Source organism: Epinephelus lanceolatus, chromosome 23, assembly GCF_041903045.1.
Source record: "Epinephelus lanceolatus isolate andai-2023 chromosome 23, ASM4190304v1, whole genome shotgun sequence".
In the NCBI taxonomy this organism is placed as follows: Eukaryota; Metazoa; Chordata; class Actinopteri; order Perciformes; family Serranidae; genus Epinephelus; species Epinephelus lanceolatus.
This window is the reverse complement of record NC_135756.1, coordinates 21,696,867-21,717,979: the sequence shown is the minus strand read 5'-3', so window position 1 is coordinate 21,717,979 and position 21,113 is coordinate 21,696,867. Positions and strand designations below refer to the sequence as shown.

The 21,113-nt window shown below is 40.4% G+C and overlaps 1 protein-coding gene across 1 annotated transcript in view; it reads right to left on the bottom strand.

Moving 5' to 3' along the window:
- Positions 1–14,630, bottom strand: part of sox5 (SRY-box transcription factor 5) — a 300,708-nt gene extending 286,078 nt beyond the window's left edge. The window contains exon 1 of the mRNA XM_033614344.2: positions 14,550–14,630. The gene's annotated coding sequence lies outside the window, so the exon portion shown is untranslated. The remainder of the gene's footprint in view (positions 1–14,549) is intronic.
- Positions 14,631–21,113: the final 6,483 nt, after the last annotated feature.

The following is a 21,113-nucleotide window of genomic DNA, read 5'->3' as shown; positions in this document are numbered from 1 at the left end:
GTAAATAGTCATGAAAATAAAGAAAACGCATTGAATGAGAAGGTGTGTCCAAACTTTTGGCCTGTACTGTATGTCTTGCCATATCCAGGTTGAGTCTCACTCTTCAGTCCTCTCTTTGACTAAAATTACAACTAGTGACTACCACTGCTAGCAGCAGAATGTTACCAACTAAAATAAAGGGTATTTTTGCAAATTCATTACAAGAAATCATGAGGTCTTACATTGGACACACAGTTCCAAGTCTGCTTACTCATCAAAGCAACTCCAGTCTCCATCATTGCCGTCTCTGTTGATTGGCTATTACTTGTCACGTGTAACCAACCAGATAATGCTGTGGGCAGAACACTGAGCAAAGATAAAGAGTGATGGCTACAGACAGAGGGGAAGTATCAGAACCAAATATAGCACATTTTTTAGTGAATTTATTATAGCTGCTCGAAAACAAATCAATAAATAAATGCAGTGATGACCTCATCGCCATGATAAAGTCACATGACCTTGGTATTGCAGTGATTCAGTTATTGTAAAACTCTAAATGTTTACAAACTTGCGGCCAGGTTAACACTATTCCACTGACTGTAAGTGACGGTAATGACATACACAGTAGTAGTACTACACCAGGAAAGGCAGAGAAGACTGCCAGCAAGCAAAACCAGAAGTTAAGAAAGAACAATCAGCCAGAAGTGCTGGAATAAGAAAGTCAGCCCCCTTTTTTTATATTCTTTACACAACCACTTCAGGAACAAGCACTGTAAAACACCTTTGACTTTAAATGTAGTTGCACGACATGTTTTACTAAACATCTCTGGGGGGGCTGACCTGCAAACCTCTAGGAAAGGCTGGGCAAAATGGCTGAATTTCATGTCACAATATTGATAATATTTTTCTGTAACTGCACACAATGTGGGAAATGTAAGCAAAGTCACAGAGAATCCAAAATGTGCAGATCCCACTAATATTGCTTTGGGAGTATCTGTGTGCAGATTTTACTCTTTTGATTTCGGTAAAATAAATATGAATCAATCACACTGATGTTGCATGCAACAAATCATTCAATTGCACAACAGCATTTTGTAAAATAATAACAATCCAAACACAATTACATTCAAATTCACGAGACTACTACAAATATGAACAGCCCATCATAAATTAAACACTTTCAGTTCAATTCAGAGAGGTCATGTTGGATTAAATATTATTTCACAAGTGACAAAAGCATCCAAATCCACTTCTCAGCTGTTTAGCAGACTGATTTGTCAGCCCATGATATTGTTCAACAAATGCGTTTTTGATTGCTGTTTATTGCACAATTTCTTCCCCAAAAACAAACTCCATTTCAAGTGTGCTAACATCCCTGCAAGGCTGAAGAACTGTTCCAATTTTCACTCAGCTGTTATATTTCATCACGCCATAAGTCACACAAACATACTGTGATAGAGAGAGAAGAAGGGAGGGATATGCTCCAGCAAGCCGCCACATGTTGGGGGATTTGTTTACTGCTTCCTGTCTTGTTCGAGATCAACACCCCGTTAAAGCACTGGCACTCAAACACACACAGCTTTCTCACCTGAGCCCTCTTCTGGTATATGTGTGTGGTATATGTAGGTGTGTGTGTGTGTGTGTGTGTGTGTGTGTGAGTGTGAGAGAGAGAGAGAGAGAGAGAGCGAGAGAGAGCAAGAGCGACATCTCATCAGTCGCATTGGGAAAATACAATTCAGAGACTGACAGATGTCTTTCTCTGTCTGACTCTTACCTGCGTCTAACAATGTGTCTCGCTCTGTGGGCCTCGGGACTTGCGCACACTCACCACAAACACACACAAACAAGCCCAAACACAGAGTGTGTGTGTGTGTGTGTGTGTGTGTGTGTATTTCTGTGTACAGTGCATGTTTTCATCTGTCTAAAACGGAGCGGAAACCAATCCCTGATGCTGCAGACCGATAACAATATCCACCGCTGCTTGGCAACTGATACTGTAAGACTGTAAATAACAAACACACTTCACATTTAGTGCAGTTACAGTATGACTCAGCAGTGACTACAGTTTGCTCTTCAAATAATTGAGCAGGAAACTGAATTTAGAACAGCACAGAGGAGAATAGGCCTAATAATAAAATCCATAGCTATGAGTGTAATGTGTAAGAAATCAAAGTGAAGTAGTTTAATCTTTCCCATTTGTTATGTACTGTATAAATCAAAGTTAGATCTCTCTAATGCAGACAAATGATTTTGCCTCAATACTGTTCTGTAGGGTCAGTTCAGCCCTTGCTAATGGTCTAAAACAACACTGCTCAATAAAACTAATGCTTCAGGAGTTTGTTTTAGTAAAACAGTAGATCACACAGGAGCAGAGTTTCTGCACCAACAGGACACAGTTTTACGGTGTGGTCTCTTCAGACTAACAGCTTTGATTTTTACAGCAGCAGGCTCCTACGATTCCTCAAACTGTCAATGAAGGCAGAGAGCAAAGTTTGTCTCTAAACTCTTAATGAACAAGGCACACCGCTCCAGGAGGTTCCTGCGGCCAGAGTCACACACTTACACACACACAGCGCTCAAGACATAAAGGCAGGCATAAGCTGGCAGGACGCCGAGACATGTAAGGCTTGTTAGAAAGGAAACGGCAGTTTGACATACACACAAACACAAGGGGTGTGAACTGGATGATTGGCTCATTATAAGTTTATGTACTATTACATGGCATTTTAGGAGGGTAAAAACATATTGGAAGAAGATGTTAAACTTTTCCTCAAATGTGTATCCTGCATTGAAGGCTGGTATGACAATATACACATCTTTACTATATTAGGACTGCATGACTCTGATGTTTGTTTATTTGGCTTTTATCTAAATTTAATCCATCCAGTAGAAGTTGAGTAAAAACTTCAACCAGCTGGTGGCGCATGAAAAAGTCAGAGAATCACCAAACTGAGTTGGAATCAATCTCTGGGGACCACAAATATCTGTGCAAAATTTCATGGCAATCCATATAGTGGTTGCTGAGATATTTCAGTCGAGACCAAAGTGACCAAAAGACCGACACTGCCATCCCTAGAGCCATGCCACTAGCATGACAACTACTTGATAGGGCTTCAGCCCCGTTTGACTGTTCAGTAGAAAATTACGTTAACAAAAAAAAATTGATTTGCTTACGTATCCTATTTTTTTTTTTTTACTATTTTTTTTGTAATGCCTGAATCAGCGTAATTCAAATGCGGCGGTGAAAATATTTTGCCACATTGATTGTGGTAGTCTATAAGTACTGTGACATTGAAACAGTGTCAAGAAAAACAAAGCTGAAGCAAGAAAGCAGACAATGTTGGACAGTCCAGAGACACAAAAACGTTCAGCTGCTCAAGTAGCAACTCAAATTCAGCTAGCCCAGCGCTGTCTCCCCGCCAAATCAGCGACTTTGCTGCTGTCACCCAGATTAGACCCAGCCCACCTGCTGAATTAAAGCTGCTACTGCCGCTACTGAAGCTCCATCTCTAGAGCTTACACCCACTCTCCTCCCGCAAATAGTCTCCTAGCTACAAGGACTGACGTGGATGCACCGCAGAGTGCACAAGCTAGCTACTTCTTGTCTTAACAGAGAGAGTAAGAGAGGGGCAAGGGGCTGAGCAATTCAATGCGCTGCACCCAGCTCAACAATGAAATAAGAGTTTATCCATTTTAAATACCATAAAAAATAAAAAATCAATAAGTGGCAGTCAATGTTAATATTGTGGTGGTTGCCACAGACAAATCAGTGTATGGGAAACACTGCAAGATCAGCAGGAACAGCTAAATGTAGCAGTTTACAGTTACTCTAAAAAGAGTGTTTTTTGTTCATTGTATTGTTTATGTACGTTTGAGTAAGTAAGTAAAGTTTTTTTAATAAAGCACCTTTCACAGAGCAAAGTCACAAAGTTTGACACAGGAATAAAATGGTGAGAAATAAGACTATAAAAATCTAATTACCACTTTTCTATAAAGTATTTCATGCTGCTGAAATAGACGTCAGAAAGACATGACTGACATAAGATGTTCATTGCTTATGGAATTATGTCTCGTGATACAAAGTCTCTAGAAATGTATTATTCAACTTCACAAAAACTGCACTAAATCATAATATCAAATTGCAATACTTGTACAATTGCTTCACTTAAAAATCGAAATACATATCGAATCGGCACCTACGTATCTTGACACTATCAAATCTTGAGATAAGTATATCATCCCAGCTCTACAAAGTGCACCATCATACTGAAAATCTTCAACACTAAATCATCCATCTGTGGCTCATTCTTTACAAATCCAAGTTTAAATAACCCTCATTGAAACTGCAGAACTTCATTCTAAAATCCAGTCAAGACATCAAAGTGTCAATATATACTAAACTTTACAGTATATGAGGCAGACACAGTCAAACCGTAACTTTAAAGCTACTTTATCGAACACCCAGAGAACCACTATCATCATCCTTTTCTTAGAAACTATAATAGATACCAAAGACACACAGTTAAACCCATATTGGGATTCTGTAGCATTATCAGTGAACACCACAGACAAACTCTAAGTTTCTGGCTGACTATTAAAGCAATATTCATGTCATGTCTCACAGAGAACTACCTCTCTACTACCTCGCTCTCTCTCCCCTACTCATCCATCAGCTCTCTCTTGCTTTCCGAGAGACAGGGTGGTGATTGGTGGAAAAATACCTCACTCAATCCAATCCCTAATCCCCAGCAGGCTTTAAAACATATGAATGGAGGAGGACCGGCGGTGGCTCTCCCGCTGTCCTGTTCTAAGCATTATTTCCTCCTTCCTGCAGCAGCGGCAGCAGTGACAGAGGCAGCGGAGAGGAGCTGATGCACGGGAGGAAGCAGAAAAAAAAAGGCGCTCAGCCACGACTGTCTGCCCTGCTCTGTGCGCTCTGCGCCTTGGAGAGCCGAGTCACACTGCCAGCGCACCCTTGTTGCCATCGCTTCCACAACTTGTGTATGGTGGGAGGTATTTCTGTCTGTGGTAGGACTTACCGGATGCTGTGCTGTTGAGGAGACTGTCTCTCCTGTGACTCTGTCTCTATCCGTCCCTCCCTGGTAAAGGCAGAGAGGTGATGGAGGTCGGGGAGGCTGCTGCTGCTGCTGGTGATGGTGGTTTGGGTGCTCACATTGATTTGTGTCACTTCTCTGTCTCTCTCTCGCCACTCCACCTCTTTCCCGCTCTCTCTCTTCACTTCACTTCACATTACACACACATGCATGCACGCACACACAGACACACACACATGCACACCAAGTTTGGGAAAATTACACAAGGCTGAGGCACCAAGGGGAGGAGACATCAATTTGTTTCCTCTCCAGAACAGGCACTTCCACCGAGCCAAAACAGCCACCAATGGCACAGCAGGCCAACAGGCATCTCCAAACTTCCCCAAACTCAAAGTAGCTCTCAACTTCTAACACATAATGTATCAAAAGGCTACAACAACATAAATCTAACATTATCTTTAAGATACATCGTGGTGATGATGAGAGCTCATTTACATCCCAAGAATCTAGATTACAGTCTGGAGCGGTCCCACAGCTCAGTATTACAGTACAGTTGTGCTGCTATATTGGTAAGAGCTAAATTTGCAAACAGGATTGAAAGCACAGTGGGAGAATATGCCCTAAAGCAAGATCCAGCTGTAGACTGTCATGATGAATAACTTTTAATGCGTCAGTATCAGGAGTTGTTATGCATGTCAACTCCCCACAAAGCTTTATTATTCATTTAATATAGCTGCTTGAGCAAGCCAAGTTTCGACTGGGGAACTGGTAGGTTAGTAAACGTGTCTATAGGGTATAGGGAATGGGAATCCCCGAGCATTGTGGGGCGGCACTGCTGTCTTGGACGAATGAGTGTCTGTAGCTATGGTAGCTGCTGGTTATATCATCTGTCATCTCTCAATCATTCATCATCAGAACTGTTTAAATACATGAGAGACAAATGCCCATACAAAGAAAGTCTTTCAGCAGAGGCAAGGAGCAGAACAAAATTGAAGTCTGTTTATGATATCAATCCTTATGAATTAGAAAATACAGAATTGTCCAAGGATCTTTTCAGCTTGCCACATCTTAATGTTACACTCCCTGATGTCTATCTGGTGTTTGGTGTTTGCTTCTTCACCTGTCAGCGGCTCACAAATTTTACATCTTTGGAGGCCCGTGTCCAATCTATAAACGGGTGGGTACAGGACCCTCAGATCTACAAGCAAAACGCCAACTACACAATCATCTGGACAAAGATAAGCAAGCTAATTACTGACTACATATAATATTATTTATTTTATATTATTAATCTATCGGTATCTAGCAAAATGAGACACATCATTAGCCTACCTTGTGGCTGACTGTATATTATATAAATGACATTTGGTGTTTCGAATTTTATTCAATGAGCTGTGCTTTGTGTAAGTTCAGCAGTTCTTTTTGACACTTAACAGCCAGCAGATGGCACCCTTAGAAGCCGTACACATGCCACATTTTTTTGTGCCCTAAAATCCATTGTTTTCAATGTAGATGCGTGGCAGGCATGCTCAAACGCCAGAGCAATAAATAGAGTTCAACTTTTGGAACGTAGCAGCACACACCGCATGTCATGTGACAAGGAACATCCAATCACAGCCGACAGATATCTTTCCCTTCTTCCATAAATATCAGTCTGTGATGAATATGGAGAGGAAGTTAATAAATGAAGTGCAGGGCTACCCATAGCTTTACATCCGTGCAATGGACAACAGGCCTACACACAAACAGTGCCTGGAAGAAGATCGGCTCTGCACTTGGGATTTTAGGTGAGTAGGCTATGATACGATGATTGGTGAGGTTGTTGAGCAACCTGAGACGCAACCGGCCACCCCGCTCCTGATAGCTGGCTCAGAAAAGGAACAAGAGCAGCACCCAGTGCCCGACCTCAACGCACCATGTGGCCCCTTACCCTTTGAAAATGGCCGACTTACTGTTGATGACAACATATTCCCATTCCCAATGGCAGCTGTTGCCAGGATGAAATAACTACATGTAATGTGAAAGGGGTCACTTGTGGTGACAAATCCACCAATAAATATCACTTGACTCCTCATTTCCCTAGAGCATTTTACCATCTTTTAGTTGACTGTTTTGGTTTTATGCCCCAACTCCCCTGTTAAAAGCTCTGATAAACTCAGTGTATGCTACCTGCCCAGCTCCAAAAGGCAGACACAAAGTTAGCATCCTGCGGTTTGGAACATGGCGGAGCATTTAGCAGCTACATAGCCAGAAATTTCCCTCAGGAGTTAATGGAGACAAACAGGAGACTAAATATATACAACTCCAAATTAATGCTAATGCCGCTCTGTGCTGCTCAAAGGTAACAAACGCATTAAATTTACATTATATATTAATATGTGTTTCCAGCTGGTTCCCCTACTAATACAAGGCCAAAAAATCAATTAATGCTACTTTAAGCACATCAGTATTGCCATCTTTAATACAACACAGCTAGCATAAGTCTTTTTGCTAATTTCTCATGTCTTTAAGTAGCAAGCAAAGTTGAGACTTCTACTATCTTAATTTGGCTTCATTTTTAACTTGTAAAAACATAATTAGCCTGCTTAATAAGCAGTCAATATAATAACTGTAACGTCATATGCTCGAGCTTGTTAGCTTTAGCATTTTTCACTTAATTGGTAATGTTATAACGTCAAGTGACATTTGGGGGTTATATATTGCAAGCGGTGCTAAAATTGTGCCTTTAAATCACAGAACAGTTAACTCAAAGCCAGTTTATGGGGTGCTGTTTTTCATACACGTATACCGCCATGTTTAAAACTTATATTTATCTTTACAGTTTGGAAAACTCACCCGTTGTTAGCCATGGCTGTCAAACGGTTGAAACGCCACTCGTTCCTCCTCCCGTCAAGCTCGCGACGCGAAAACTGACGCACTTAATTTGCCGACATTAACAGTGCCCGCCCCCTGCTTTTCTATTGGTCTGTCCAGGTCTCTTTGAGCTCACTCATTGGCTGACCGTGTGCGACGTCATATAAACAAAACTGGAACATGCCTGCATCGATATTGATATCATAGACATATATGTCTATGATTGATATGAGTAATCTATTTAATGTAGATTTCAGTGACATTTAGAGCAGGTGGCGATAATTAGCTGCTATTAGTCTGGTGTTTTCTTTAGGCTACACAGGAAGTAGCTTTTTTATTAGGCATATGCATGTGCTTGAAAATCATTCAGTAAACTACAGAAAGAAATTAGGCCAAAAAAGGAGTCTAAATGGGATGAGATGTTAACACAGCTCTTATCTTGACTTGAACATACACAGACAGCTGCCAAATTCAAAGCAAGAAATATAACAAATGCAGGTGTCTATGTACAAGACATAACAAGTTGCTGTGATGGCAGAAAGCTAAACTCATAAACTAAAGCTTTCTAGCTGAACTTCCCCACATTTTGTACTTCAACAACTTCCTTTTGCAGCTTGTTTTAGCAGGATCCACTTTGCCCAACATTCAGATTAACTACAGTATGAGCAGTGCTAGAAAGGTTACACTTGAAATGTAATAGATTACAAATAACTAGTTACCCTGTTTCAAATTTAGTAAGAAGAGCGGTGGCTCAATTCCCGGCTCCTCCAGCCCACATGTTGAAGCATCCCTGGGCATGATACGGAATGCCACATCGTTCCCAATGGCTGTTCCATTGGTGTGTGAGTGCAAGTAATTGGTTACTGAGTAGCAGGTGGAACCTTGTACGGTAGCCTTGACCACCATTGTGTGAATGGGTGAGTGTGAAATGTAGTGCTAAAGCGCTTTGGGTGGTCGGAAGACTAGAAAAGCCTCATACAAGTGCAGAGCAACACCAACATTTCAATTAGTAACTGCAATTTAATACTCATATGTTTTTCTCAATAGCTGTATCTGATTACAATTATAGTTATTTTCTAATTAATTATATAACTCCATTACATGTAACTAGTTACTCCCCAACACTGACCATAAGCCCCTGTATTCGCTGGAAACAGGCTGTATACTGAGGAACAAGTGACAGTTGAACAAAAATCTAACCAAAAAGTGCTGGTGCAAATCATGCAGTGGTTAGATGAGTAAAAAAAAAAATGATGAAAATATGCCCTTACACTCACCAGATCTCAACCAGATTGCACAGCTCTGGGAGATTTTGGGCTGATGTGTTGGACAGCAGGGATATCTTTTTGAAGAATGATGTTCGCTCCTCTAAGAGCAGAACAAAGCCTAGAACAAGCTCTAATTGTTGCCCTTGTATTAAGCCTCTTGAAGTCTTTAAGGGTTACTACCAGCTAGCAGCAAAGATCCACTCACAAATTCTTTCATTTTTGTTAAATCAATAGCAACAGTCTAGTAAAAAACAGGGATGTTTTTGGTCTGCCCTCCACAGTGTGTGTGTGTTCACACTCTCGAGACAAACATTTGTGGCAGCAGACTGTTGCTATTGATTTCATACAAAGGAAATTTGTGAGTGCTCACCCTCCTTATTTGTAAGTTCCAGAGACTTGGAGAGGGAGCAGTGAAGCTGCTGCAGATGTCATGGTGGCCAACACTGTACTAAGACACTTTTATTTGTCTGCAGTAGTGTAGTAGAGGGTATACACAGGTAAATGGGGTATATAGATCTCTTTTTCTGACTGTTTACAGTATACCCAACAATCAGCCAACATGCAGCCAATATATAGGAGAGTATACCCACTTCCTCTGTAACTGCCTGGCTCCAACAATCTAAGATGGCAACGGCCAAAGTGCCAAACTCAAGGCTTGAAAACATGATTCCACAAACCAATGGGTGACGTCATGTCACCACCATTATACACCATTATTTTTATGTAGTCTGTAGGAATAGACAGTCAAAAGCATATCAATAATACATTTTCAGTAGCTGAGTGATAAATTGTGTACATTGGTGTTTGCTCTATATGTTCACCAGCTTCAGATCATTGTTTTCCAAGCTTTTAATTTACTACCACATCACAGTTTCACTAGACCATATGACATGATTCGGCCTGTGCCTCCCTCACAGCACCTCCCTCTCTCCTCCTCTCTCTCTCTCCGTGTACGCTTACTTGTTTCTAATGTGCGTTTTGCTGCCCACTGTACCTTGTAAATGCCACAGTATGGCTGTGCAGAGGAGAAAAAGGGCTCTGGGGCAATCAGCAGAAGCGTGGGGGCAGAGCGGATGCGCTTCAAAGGCTGTCAAAACTATATTATATGGTTGATCCCTGTCCAATTCACTTTCACAGTTCAATAGTTACTGTATGTTAAAGCTGGAGAAAACAAAGGCACTCACTGGCGTCTCCTCATTCTGAAGTTAGCTCACACAGGAGGCTTTGTGTTTTGTATTTGTGTGTGTGTTTGTGTGTGACGCAGGCGAGGTTGGTGGTCAAACAAGGGAACGTCTAAGTTGAGTGACCGCATAGGTCAGGTTTGACACACTTTATTATTCATTCACTGTCTGTCCTCAGCTGGGCTTAGCTCATCAGTGCGCGCGCACACGCACGCACACACACACACACACACACACACACACACACACACACACACACACACACACACACACAAAACCTCCCCTAGGTGCGGCTTTTACTGCGCATATGCGCCTGGACGATGCACAAATGTCATGAGCAATAACTGGGATGTCAGTCCAAATTCACTCTCCTCTCTACAGCGTTTAGCAGCTAGGTAGCTCAGGGAACAGGCTCCCTCTCTCTATCCATCCGTCTCTCTGTATCTCTGTCTCTCTCCCTTTCTACTTGTGCACAAGTGTGTCTGTGTATCTGTCCTAACTTCTGACAACCTACTTGTTTGATTTTTGCCATCAGCTGAAAACTATCCCACCCAAAGTTCAATACAATTCAGCCACAAGAATCTGGAGTATCATGACCAGAGGGAATCTCTGGAAAGAGAAGGCTGGTAAAATAAGAAAAAAATGCCCCACTGGTACAAACTGGTTTATTTAGGCCTCAATTAGGTCATTTTTTTCCTGTAATTGTAACTCATTTTCCTATTTGCCTCAGTTCAGTTATAATTAAGGTGCATTTACAAATTTCACTGAGTGGGATTTTTAGTACTTGCAACATTTCAGTCACAGTATGAATCATTTTATATATTTAAAGGTTTATCAAGAAATGTTGAATGTCTTTTGACATATTTCCATCCATCATATAAGGTTTTATTTCATGTCTTTACTCATCTTAAAGCTACAGTTGGTATCTATAATAAAAATAAGGTTTGTCATATTTGCTGAAACTGTCATTATATCATTATCACATTAAAAATCATGCTCTCTGCCTCCTTGTGGTGCCAGAATCTACCGCTGCTGTTGGAAAACAGCCAATCAGAGCCGGAGTCTCTAACACATCTGTCAGTCACAACTTGTGAACTGCCATCAAACTAGGCAGCACTAATTAAATATGAATCAAGATTTTGAAACTGTATTGCTTATATTTCGCCTTGAATGACGTATTTTAACGTATTTAGTGTACTGTTTGGCTGTAAATGAGAACGTTTGTTACCCAGCCACTGTGTTTGAGCCAAAATGTAGCATCACCCACCAAGAAAACTATCTGATTTTACAACTTAAACAGTACACTAAAATATATTTTGGTGGCCGATGCTTCGTTTGGCTCCAACACAGTGGCTGGGTCACGTACATTCTCATATCACAGCTAAACAGTACACTAAAATATGTTTCTGAAGTCATTTGAGGTGAGAAATAAGCAATGCAGTAACAATCTTGTTTCATACTTGATCAGCGCTGCCTAATTTGACAGTTTGACCTCAGTTCATGAGAAGTTATTGACATGATTGACAGATGCGTTAGAAACTCCTTGCCTCTGATTGGTTGTTTTCCTTTAGCCGCAGTGGATTCTAATAAATGCCATAAGAAGCACTATAAGAGGAGGAGAAACTTTTTTTTCATGTACAACTGTGTGGATGTAGTGACAGTTTCAGCACATATGATAAGAGGTTATTTTTATGAAAGTTACTAACCGTAGCTTTTAAGTATGTCTTTCTCTCCTGTTATGTGATTAAATGACCTCAGTGGCCATCACCTTGAGATAGTCTTTGCACAGGTAAAGTTTTTTGTCACTTTTTCTTCAGTCTGCTGTTTGACTTCTTGATAGTTGTTGCAGTAAATATTCACTTAATATTTAGATAAATAATCAGAAGAACAGCTGAGCAATTGGTCTCTTCGCAGGCAACAGCCATCTCTGACCACACTGAGGTCCTGTTCTCTGTATTTTCTCTGGAAATTTCGGCATTTAAGTCAACCTGAAGAGAGTTTAGCGTATATTCTACAGTTAAAAACTTGCACATGGAACGTTCTACTTTTTAGCATCAGCTTTTAAACAGCCAACAGCATTTAAAGCATCAAGTTTGAAGCTAGAATATCAAAGTGCTATTTTCCTGGAATGTAATTTCCTAATAAATTCCTATGTAATCTGTTACTAATCATGGGAAACAAGAGCCAGTTACCTTATACCTTTTTTTCCCACAAAAACTGGCACATATACACAGCTTTTATGTGGGAAATCTTACTTGAAATAGGTGACAGACTCCTTCCTCATTGCCAGTAGACCAGAGCCGTGTACATGATATGTCTGACATCACAAACACACTGGAAGACAGACTAAACAGTAGAAAGCAACATGGAGGCGGGTGAAAATGTTACAGTTTTTATATCTGTTACTTATTTAGTCTCTCTGTCAAACTCAGTGTAATTAGAGTTTAGTCCGCTGCTTTTGAAAGAACTTATTACCATTAAAAATGCATAAAGTATCACTGAACAGCTAAATGAATTGATATTGTATAAGACAAAATAGATTAAGGAAGTCAAAGCTTTTGTTTCTGGGATCAGGCAGGAGGATAAGGTGTCTTTGCTGGACTTGAACTCATGACCTCTGTATTTCTAAAATCCTCACTACAGCCCTGTTTCTTTGTCTAATCGTACAACACGAGACCTAAATCTTTTCATGCTAACATGACATACTAATCTGTTGTTTTTTTGTTTTTTGTTTTTTTCACAAAGCAATTTAGATGTAAGAGGTTCTGTGTTTGGGTTTGTTTGGGAATGTTTCCAAAATCAGTGTTAGTCTTTTTACTACAAAACTGGGAATCAGAAATGCCCTAATTTGTTTAAAGCTGCTCCAAATCAAGATCATGTGCAGCCCTCGCTCCGTCTCTCTCTTTCTCCCTATAGTTTCTTGGATGTTGCTGCGTGTGTGTGTGTGTGTGTGTGTGTGTTTGTGTGTGTGTGGGAGGGATGGGAATCAGGAAGCCTTCGCCGTAATATAAGCATAACTTTTAATGCTCGATCTGAAAAAAGATCTTATTGTCAATTTCCTCTCATTCCTCTCGCTGCACAAAGCTGTCTCTGACCTCTCCGCCATTTCCACGGATTCCTTCAGTTAGTGGAGTTTTTTTCTAATGATGCCATATAACTTCTGCAGTCCGTTCAAAATTACAATCAGGAATTATATGCTTGATGTAATTCATTCCATGCAGAAAGAAAGACATTACAACCACTAATCATACTCCCATTATAGAGCAGAGATGTAGGATTCGCTGCTATAGGCCTGTGTTATGCGTTACTTCATGATTTTCTCTGGCCTAAAAACAGCTTTGCAGCCTGTCTTTGATTTCATTAACAAGAACAAAAGGCACACACACTCACACACACACACTGAGCATCATGTATTACTTTTGAGTAGCTTGTAGTACAGCTACCTTCCCAGGATTTGGCAGCCTGCGCCAGACCCCTGGGGCCTGAAGCTTAAGAACCCAGCCAAATGACACCCTGCTGGGGCGACAAGGCAGGGTCCTCCCCCCCACCATCCTGGAACAGTAGGCACCCAAAACCAGCACTTTTTCTTTTTCAAGACAGGGCACCCATGATCAAACCAGTGACACAAGGCGGCCTTTATAAGCACAAATCATCTCATAGCTGCAGCAACAGAAGTCAATCAGATATCATCCCATAAGCCTAGCCATTTCTCGTTCAAGATTAAAATGTCTACACTGAAGTTGCACTCGTGTCGCAAATACCTTTGACACAGTTGTCAGTATCTTGAGACGTCATTAAGTAGCTGCAGAGAAACGACATACTTCCTCTTGATTCAAGGATGACATCAATACAGGATGTCTTTTTATGAACTTGTTAAGATGGTAAAGATATGTATTATTGTATCAAACCGAGGATAGGCAGCATATTAATACACACTCACACACATTCAAATCCCATTCATATTGTAGCTTTTTAATTAATACTTTCACAATTTTTAGGATGCAACAGGCAAACTTGAGAAGAATTCTGGAGAAAATTGTTAAAATATAACTCTGGTAATAAAATTAGCTGTTGAAGGTTTCAATTTAAATAACAGTAAAACATGTATAAATCAAATTCTGCATTTCAGACATTTCATAACACAGTAAGGTTGAGCGGTAAGTACATTTCACACAGACGAGAGATCATTTTGTGAAACATGTCAGTAATCTTACCTCCTGTCATGTACTGTATCTCCACAGATGCACCTCGGTCACATAGCTCAGGCTTAACCACCCTCTAGTGACCGGAAACCCACATTACAATCACACCACAGTAATCTCCACTTATTAGGAAGCAGCTTTCCCCTTCAACTTACAATGCTGTTCCTACACGTATAACGCTGTGCTAGACAAATATATCATGATATATCCATCCGCCGGGCTCGGGCTATTCCAAGCCTGAGAAATGACAGAGAAATGCAGGAAGTCGTTGGAACATAAACAAGGCGCAATGGAGGAAGCAAGGGTCAAGGCGGTGCTTCCTGTTCCAAAACCACCTCTGTGTGCCTGAAAGCAGACACCAGGCAGCAGTGACACAGTGGGGCTAAACTCCTATTATTATTATTATTATTATTATTATTATTATTATTATTATTATTATTATTATCATGCTCTTTGTTTAGTATATTTTATTCATCCCTATAAGCCTTTTTTCAGGTATGTGCCAAAAACTCTTATCTTAAATAAAAACAATTAAAAAGTCTTTCATTTTAAAATAAGCAAATAAACTTACTTTGGTGTGTTGTTTTTATTTCCTTTTTATTTTCTTTATCAGTTGCTCAATAAATCATTGTTTTGTTTAAATGCAGTTATATAAAATGTCAAAAAATGTGATACATGCCCATCACAGGCTACAAGTGCCTAATAATAACTATTATTATCATCATAGACATAAACAAAAAACAAGTTAACATTTAAAGCTGTAGCCACTGTGTTATTCATATTATACAGGATAAATGGTTACAGTGCCAGACCTAACTTGGGCTCATATTACCCACCTACCCCCCACCCCAAAAAGTATATTTTCTTTTTTTTTTTTTCAAACATTTTTTATACATTGTTTTATTTTATATTATTAATATCTTTTTTTTTAAAAAAAAATAAATCTTATTCTCCACACAAATAAACAACTTAGTTAACAAACAATTACAATAAATAACAAACAATGAAAGAATTTAGCATGTGCAAATTTGCAGATACTCCGCTCCACCCTATTGGATGTTGTACCCCTACTACTGTTTTTGATCAGTTTTTCCTTATGTTAGATTTATTTATCTATTTATTTATTTATCTATTTATTCATGGGGGTGAGCAGGGTGGCAATGAAGCTGGCTGCCAATGTTGCCAATGTTGCCACTGAGTGTTTATTTTAAATTTAAGGCAGAGTTTGTACAAATTATGAACTTCCAATTGAATAATAGTAAAAGTAATATGTCTAAATTATAATAGAGTTACATAAGCAAAGCCATGCTTTAGCAATCTGGGATTTTAATCCACCTGCAATCATCACACAGCAGCCAGCTTTGATTTCCTGTGTTTTTTTCTGTGTTTAATTAGTATTTTCTGCAAATGAATACAACCTAAAAACCTGCTCAAAGTCATTTAGGGGTTATGAAAACCTCCATTGTCAGATGTCCAGTTTGGATTAGATTCATATGCATGCCAGACAAAACGGCAGCATCTGGCCAGCATTATTACACCATATCATAATGAATTCATAATCTGGTATTATTGAAGCATTTGGTATTATTCTCAAAGTCAATTACAGTAATAGGAGTATAATGATTTCAAAGGGGTTTACATTTCGGGTGACAGACAGGATGTAACCTATTTCCTGCCCATTCTCCCACACTGACGGATCACTTCCAAAACTAATCAAATAAAATAAAAAGAAATCACCTCAGTTTCCATTTTTATTGTAACACGCAACTCTCAGTAACCTATTTCAAAATGTGCTCACTCAGTTTGTCTCTTTCATTCTGCTTTTTCTTTGCAGGCAGTCCAGCGCCGCAGCCCACACAACGCTTTGGACCACAATGCTCGCTGTATTCCACTCAAATGTCTTATCAGCACTTCAGAGGAGATGCAGTGTATCGAAATTTAAGGGAAGACATATGGTATCCATGAGAATTATCTCAACCGACTTAGTGTAGTGTATACAGCGAGAGCATCTGTATCTTAATAGTCTATGAGCAGTGGTGAAGGGAGAATGTGAAAGCTCTGAGGGATTTGGGAGAAAGGATATGATTGCATTTATGTCCCATCAAGCAGCTTGCTGGATCCAGGGGAATGCCTAATATATATCTGTATTTGGTCGCCAGCTTACATCTGTCTGCTTATGGATTTATGACTTCAAAACTATTTGGAAAAAAAAGGCGCCTCTCAACAGAGCCACTGACTAATAACTAAAGCCGACAGGGATGGCAGGCAAATACACACACACACACGGATAGACATAACGACAAGGCTCGGTGACAAGGAACAAAGGAGTCGAAATCTGACACATTCTCTCTGACAGTAGGATAAAACTCCCTCACCCCTCGAGCCATGCTCACACACACACACACACACACACACACACACCACACACACACACGCACACAATTTACTTCTTTTTCTGTCATGCAGAGTTTTACTCACAAACATGCACGTTGTGTTTTCAACACATAAAAACAGTCCTGTCCACATGCTAAACCTTTCAAATCTCCCCGTTAAGTGTGTTTATTTTCATTTAATCTTGCATATAAGAGGAGGTTCAGATACACAGTTAGAAGCGACAAACATTTGTTTGACTGCTCTTGGATCCAGAGACTGTGATGGATATTGAAAGGGTGAACACAGTGAGAGCAGTTTGGCGGCAGTTACTGAGTACATAAAAATGTGACACTTGTTATAATTCTGATCCAGACATTGAGTTGGGTACTCATAGTCGCTTCCAAGTTGGTAAAATAGCTTTGGTTCACTCAGTCCTGAAATATCTTAACATATCTGTTATCTTCCTCCACTCCTACAGAGTAATGTACAATATACAAGTAACATGTAACATGTACATTCAGGAACATTAGTTCTTAGATATCCAGTTTTTAATTAGGCTACGTATGTTGCTCAGTGCTGTTGGAAGCCAGACAAGGATTTTAAAGGTGCAGTATGTAATTCTGGAGAAAGATGGTCCTTGTTTTTTTATACAGGACCAAACAACACATGTATAATGCCGCCCCTTCTTGTCCAAAAGTAATCACACTAATCAAAGTTACTGTACTTGAGCATGTTGACGGTTTATCTACCCCACTTAACCCCTTGCCATTTCCCGTTTTAGTCTGGCAACGTATTTTCTGATATCCTACGAACAGTGCATGCACAACAGTTCGTCTGATATCTTACGAATTTCTGCCCCACAAATTATGTTATGTTCTTAAAGTATAGCTACATAATTAACATAAAGTTACTGAGCTTAGGTTTAGGAAAAGAAACATGGTGAGGACGTACCTTAAGATGACCCAAAGTTCACTCAAAGTTCACACAGTTCCGACCATGCGTCTCCTGGGGAAAGCCCCAGGGGAAAGTACTGGTTTTTGTGACCCATCAACCCCCCCAACCTGCTTCCTTACAAGAAAGTTCAGGACCGCTTCCTTGTTTATTCCTATCAGAGAATTGGTCACGTGACCGCAGCCTCTCAGAATACATGGGATATGTATGACTTTTGTTTGTGAGAACAGCCTGTAGTCTGGTTAGGCAACTGTGTGTCAGAGGGTCAGCGTGATTTTGGATAGCATGTAAGTGTTCAGGGAAAAAAACATGCTCGACAGCTCGATGCCTTAACAATGGCATAACATGGCGTCCCTGATATATGGGGGTTGATCTTGTCCTAAGGACGTCCTGGACCTCATCATCCCCCCAATTTGCAGACATTTTCAGTCACTTCTCTTTTGCTTTGAGTTAGCCGCTAACTGCTATCAGCTGCTTTATGAATCTCATGTTGTAAAAACGTTACACGTGTCCCATCCATGGTCTCGTCCTGCCGGCTGCCCCTTTTACACAGATGTTGATTCAGCGCTGTTACTACCTCTGCTGCCAGCTTAAAAGCAAGACAACTCTGTTCCCCTATCCCACAATTGTACCTTTTATAGAGGACAGAGAGGTGGAATAAAGGCTCAACATTCCCACCTTGAAAAGGCAGCGCAAAATGGGCTAATGGCTATTCAGACATAAAGGGATGACATCCTCTGGACAGTAGAGATAGTGCAAATCAAAGTTTAAGAATAACATGCATCTCTGCCAAAGTAGACATGGTAGGTTAAAATTTTAAAGCAACAGCTATTGATTTTTTGTCACTTGGGGGCAGCAGAGGAAGCTGTCAACACAACACCCAGCAGATTTTCACCATGTTAAGTCAACATCCAGTAAATGTGGAGAAATATAAGTGTAACCTGAAGATTTAATACTCCAGTCTCATGGGCTGTGGGTAATAATCGGCTACAGTTGTCTTTAATTTCTTTTCTTTTATTCCGGCCAAAACGGCAACAGCAGTAGCATATATTCAGCACGTCCGTTGTTTACATGGTGCACCGGAGAACTTCCGTTCCCATAACATTAACGTCCCTCCAGACACACCCCACAGGTAGGAACCAAAAATCACCCTATAACAATAGTAATGATACATCAATCCCACAACCATGACTATCCCCACAATGACCCTAACAGTCATGTTCAAACAGGGAAATACAAAACCAACCTCTCAAAATAAATGTAATACAATAACTCAGATTACATAAGCATTCATGAATTCAAGCCAATGATGTAAGCCAAAAATATTCACCTTTTTGCGCTGTTTTGTTCTCCACCACCTCCTGTGGGAAATATCTGGCTCTTTGGCTGCTAAATCCTCTGCTAGCTAGTCGCTAACTTTATCTGTCTTCCATTCCGTGCGAGGTAAGTATTATACAGTGGGTTTATCTAGCTTTCTTCACTGGAAACAGATGCTTGTGTGTCTGTAAACAGGTTTTTTATCATTATTCACAGTTTTATTGTTATTTATTTCTTTTACATTTAACACACATTCAACAAGAGAAGGTCAGATAAGAAATTCACAAGAACAGAGAGAAAAATACAAGCCAGAAGCCAGAACAAAACAATACAAAACAAACAGTAATAAAAGAAATGATATGTAACATAAGTTGGATCTTATACAACCATTGTATACAAGCATTTTAAAATTGAGGCTACTGTACTGTACAGACAGTGTCCCAGTGGTGTTCTAGGCCTTTATCAAAGTCTCTTAACAAGCAGGCTGCCTGCTCTATGTTTAGCAAGTCCAGGTATTCCTTCAGCCAAGAGCCCCTTGTGAATCAGGCTGTTTTACGCTCCTTCCACTTTAGAAGAATTAGTCTCTCAGTAAATAAGCAACCCAAGGTCCATTGGCGCTCGACAGTGACTCCAACATTATTGTCCAATATCAGGCCCAGCGGGCATGCTTTGGGGCACACTGGGAAATTATCATTGAAAAACTCTGACATAAGAGATATCGCTTCTTAGCAGAGTGGTTTAACAGCTGGACAGTTCCAGAGCAAGTGGAAGAAAGAACCTTGGTTGCCACAGTTATGCCAGCATAAATTTCAATGTTCGCCATCTATCTTGGGTAATCTAACAGGAGTAATATCTGTATAGAATCTTGTATTCGGTAATTCTAAATCTAACACATTTAGAAGGTCACAAAGCTGACCTCCAAATAAAGACTGAAAACAGGGATAATGAGAGCAGAGACTGAAGTAAAACATTTCAACATAACAGTTAAGTTGCGGGCCGCTGAAAGATTCTTGTACACACTACATGGCACGCAGGCCGCATGGATTCTGACACTGGGCAAACATGGCACTGCTCAACAATTGTGATTGTGACTTTTAAATATATAAAGATGGGGGCAAATCAGAGAGACAGCACTGGCAGTAAGATGAAATAATGACAAAGGGAGATGGAGAGAGAATAAGAGGGAGAAATGGAAGGAGGTGGAAAGGTGAAGAAGATGTGGATGGGTGGTGAGGAGGGAGGCAGATTGTGTGTGAGAGAGGCGTTTAATCCCCAGAAGCATCCTGACGGCAGCTGCTCTGTACAGATGGGGACGAAGGGATGCTGAAACACACGCACACACATACACACACACACACACACACGTACGCACACGCACTGTGTCAAAGAGAAAAAAAAGCACTGTCGAATGTTGGAACCCTTTTCTAACACCCTCGAGGATCATGCTAAACATAAGGTAAGGGAGCTTGGTTGTGTTCCATTATTTCCCACTCTGCTAAGGCCACTGGAGCTGTGTCATCAGCTGATTAATGAACACAATGCTTTTTCTTTCTCTCTGTCTCTCTCTCAATATGGTATCTAGAGTTTTTTTCTTTTTATTTCATGCTGCAGCACAGAAGTTTGAGTCCCTGGATTGTCTGGGGGAGTGAATGTGTTATGTCTGGTTCACTCCGTATGTGTGGGTGCATGTATGCGCGCTCCATATGAACTCGTTTCATCACGATCATGTTCCTAAAAACTGCAGTTTGTTTCTGGGAAACACCAGCTGGTTTCAGCTACTCTCCAGTTTCTCATGGAGACATGTGTAAATTACTCCAAAATTCTACCCATGGCTCCCATTGTTAGGCCCAATGCCATTTGACTACTTCCAAATTTGCTCTTAAGTCTAACATTCTCGCCTCCTCTAATCTATCTTCGGCTGAGATGTTGATGGAG